This window comes from Lepisma saccharinum, chromosome 30 (genome assembly GCF_977018435.1).
Source record: "Lepisma saccharinum chromosome 30, izLepSacc3.1, whole genome shotgun sequence".
Taxonomy (NCBI): Eukaryota; Metazoa; Arthropoda; class Insecta; order Zygentoma; family Lepismatidae; genus Lepisma; species Lepisma saccharinum.
Window position 1 is genome coordinate 17,935,538 of NC_139258.1, and position 4,437 is coordinate 17,939,974.

The window sequence follows — 4,437 nt, forward strand, 5'->3', positions numbered from 1 at the left end:
TGGTCACTTCATTTAGAATATTGGAAATGTGTGCAGAAGTAAGCTTCAAGTTTGGAAAAAGCAATTTGCTAATTTGTTCAGTATATGCTGGTTTAACTGATAGGTGGTTTTAGCTTCAGTTCATGCATGTTTGTGGGGAGCTTTGGGTAAATATGTGATATCGCCCGAACATATTTCTTCAAATTTACAGGAGAAACTACTTACTGAAATCAGTTTCTGTAGCATTGTCAAAGTTCTTCGAGGCATTTTCTTTCGCGGAAACTGAAAACTTCACCATAGAATGCTGCAGAATCGGAAATAATCACTTTTTATGTAAGGAACTTGCATTTTCTGTAAAGCGACAACATTATGCCGTTGTTTCCCTTATGTAGGCCTACCTGCAGATGGCGCGAGTGTCGAAAGTCACGCGGTATCGCCAGTATTTCCAAACGTGCCTTTTTCCTATGATTTTTTTTTTTTTTTAACTATGCTTACCTAACCTAACCTTTCCGGAAATGGTTCGTGGGGCTATCGTGAATGGTTTTTGGGGCTATCCGTCAATAGTTTGTGATGACATAATGAACACGAAAGTAGGTATTTTTTAGTTAAGAAGGTTGAAACACTGGATACCCACTCCAAATCGACAAAATACAAGCACGACACGCGATGATCCATGATGGGTGCACGGCATATTGTCTGTTACCCAAGCAGAACAAGGAAGACAAATAATGACTCGTAATATGAAAAGTTAACACTATTTTATGGAAAAAGGCATAACTTCACCTTAAAGAATCTTCCGCAATGCAGAATAGGTAAGTGTCAATGATAAAATTAACGAAATAAACGAGTGAGAGGTGTTCGGGCGATATTGCATAATTACCCAGCTTTGTTATTTAATTCTAAGTAATAAAAATAAACATCACTTGTGTTTTGATGTGAAAAAAATTGTACATGGAAAGTTCTTCTGATACACAGTGTAGCACACTATGTAGAAGTGTAGAATGGCTAGCCATGTGTGTGTGTTTATTTAATTTTGATGTAAGCTTGAAAAAGTTCTGGGAAACCAGACGAAACATTGCAGGAAAAATAAAAACCACTAAAAATGTTATATTTTTATGCCTAGACAATGCCCATTCATGTTGTGTGCATGTCTACAATGTGGAACACCATGAAATGGTGCATAATAAGAGTTTAAGTTTAATGGTGCACTACCAAATCCCATTAGGCAAGTTGTTTCTTCCACTGTGGACTGTGAAGCCAGGAATTCTTCATTACAATTCTCAACAAGTATAAGACATGATTGTCTCTTAATGTGTGTTCATTGTGTGTTTCAGTATTTAACATTTATTGTTCACAGTCACAATGCAGATAGGGAACATAAATGCATTGTAGTTTTATTTTTCTCACTTGACAATGATTTTCTGTCTCTTTTGGCTAATAGTGGTGATGAAGATGAAATGGTGATCACATGAAATAGATTAAGGAATACAAAGTAACTTCCATCTGCAGGTTAGATCTCGACCAAAGGAAGTTTGGTAGCGAGGCTGTGATTTGACTGCTCACCATGCATAGCCACCTAGGTGGTAGGAAATATAAGGTACAAAGTATAAAATAGGATTAAGGTTTAAACAGCATTCCATTCATGTTACCATAGCCATTGCCAGATAAACTGCCGCAAAGGATATATTTATTCTATCCATTATCTGTTTTAACAGTGTGGTATTCAAGTCTGGTTTCAATTTCTAAATTAGGCATGCTCTTAATTTTGAATATTATGGTTAAATATGTCACACCAAACTAACATTAGAACAAGAATGGTATTTTGTTTACAAATGATGTCATGTGTGCAAATAAAAAAGCAGTCATTGGAAAAACTAATCTATTTCCAAATATATATAAACTACATTTGACAGGTCTCATTAAATCCATTCAATATTTTTAAATTAGCAAAGACAAGAACTTTAATTTTCAATAAACTTCTGATTTTTTTTTTTCCGATATCATTTGGTATGCATTGGCAGAGCGAAGAAATTCGTTATTGCAAACCAAAAAATGAAACTTTAAAATATGTGATAACAGGTATGTGTTTCCAGGAGTTTGTTTTTGTGTCATCCATATGTGTTTGTGATGATCCCTTCATCGCTCTCATCTTATCATCCCCGGGTTCGATACCCGGTGGAGGCACAAGTGGTTCGGATCCCACTTTAAACTGTAGGTCCAGTCCAGATTAGCCTTACTGTGCATAAAGTGGACTTAAAACAACAAATCAATCAATCATCTTATCATCATTCATTTCCACCTTCGTGATTAGCCAAAGTTGCGGATAAAAGTGTCGTAAAATAAACAAAGTGTAACCAAATCAAGAAATAAAGATAAACTACAGGGGGTCATGTACGCAAAATCCAATGAACCAGTTAAAGGGCTCCATCTTGTGTTCTTTGGGTGTGTTAATTAGGATGGTCATTTGTCAAGGGGTGGATAAAATGTTAACATTTCAGCTGCTTTGGTGATTGTGTCTATGTCTGTTAGAATTTTAGTATAAGTGTATATCTAACTTAAAATGCTAATTTTTGTCACCTTAAAATTTCTTATGTTCGCACTTTGATAAATATAACCCAATAAAATAATTAATTCCCCATACCCTTATTCCAATTCACACTGACAAAAATAAAAAACAACCAAAAATAAGTGCAACCTGAAATGTGCTACTTTTGAGACTTTCACTTATGCATAAAATGTACATCCACTCTTCTTAAACATTATAATATTTTTGGGGAAAAGTTTACTTAGTTCTACATCTTTTTGTTCTTTGCTTATATAGCATGTGCTCGCAGCTGGTAGATAGTTACTAGCGATACATATACATTACATGTACAGTCAACGGCAAAGATAATGGTAGGCAAATTGTCCACTGCCATTTTCATTACTTCTTTATTCTACATCCTGTGTTGTTTTAAGGAATGAAACTACGTTGGTTCGAAGCAGGCATTGTTCTCTGCTTATTGAAGTCATTATTTCAATTCGTCTTCATCACATTGTGTAATTCAGACCGAATGAAAATGGTGGTAGACAATTCGCCTACTGTTTCTTTCGCCGTTGGATGTACATGTATATATGTGTTCTGTATAGGATGCCAAATTAGAAAATTAAGTAAAAAATAGGGAAAATATCATGAAAATAGTTATATTTCACATATATGTAAGCAGTAACATCTCCCATTTATGTATGAAAAACAATGTCGGGCATATGTCCACCCCTACTGAGTATGCATGCATTTTTTATACTCTCCACAAAATTATTGATAACCCTCTCGCAGATGTCTGTCCTGATGTCTCCAATCACCCGTATGATTTCCGCCTTCAGTTCCAAAAGAGTATGTGGTTTGTTGGTGTACACCTGTGATTTCACAAACCCTCATAAGAAGAAATCACATGACTTTGCCGGCCATTCCTGGGCACCATGCAAAGAGATCACTCGTTGTGGGAATTTTTCATGGAGTTCCATATCGTAACCAGAACAAACGAGTCAAAACAATTGAGGCTACATTAATCGGCATAACATCAGATACCAACATTGGTAAGAACAGGTCTGCCAACCTCAAAACAAAACAATAGCACTCGATTCAAATTCGGCATCCTATACGGAACACCCTTTATTACCTGCAAATTATTGTGGTATTGTTATTTAATTTCTCTTCTTGTGTCATTTTGGCTAATCATGATGAGGATAAGTGATTATTGGATGAAATTGATGAAGACACACCCATGAAGAATATCTATGAACAGGTTGGGACTCAAACCTGGGAATTTCAGTGACACTTTTGAAATGTGATCACCTAATATATTCAGCAATCGAATCGACTATAAATTGCCATTCATTCCCATTCATAATAATTGTAATCATAGGAACAAAGATTGATGGAAAATAAGATAGAAAATATCTTGCCACTAGTGGTCCTCTCGAGTCTCCCTATCATCAATGGTTGAAGTGGAAATTCCTAGCTGGCCTGGTGGAATGCTTGGGGATAGAAGGGTGCTTGTATGAACCAACATGGAAACAATGCAGTAGGTGGGAAGATGCCTGTGCAAATTATACAAACTGAGGGATGCTTTATGGAAAATTTTCCATGATACCCGCCACTTTGAGCACTTGTAACAATTATAGACACAAGTGATCCTGGATTAAATACACTCATGCAACATCTTGTTAGGTTGTAAATGAAAGTAATGCAAATGCTTCTCTTTTGTATTGAGTTAGAGAAACATGTGTTTTTCTTCAAATTTGAAACCAATGATGGATGCATACAAATCTAGAAAGTCCTTTACAATGCCATGTTATGAACAGGGCTTAAAGTGAGCTGGAACTCCGTTCTGGTAAATTACTTTTGTGCCAGAACTCGGTTCCTGCCGGTCATCCATTTTATTTATTTACTACACTACAAAAGTCTGTCCATTGTAA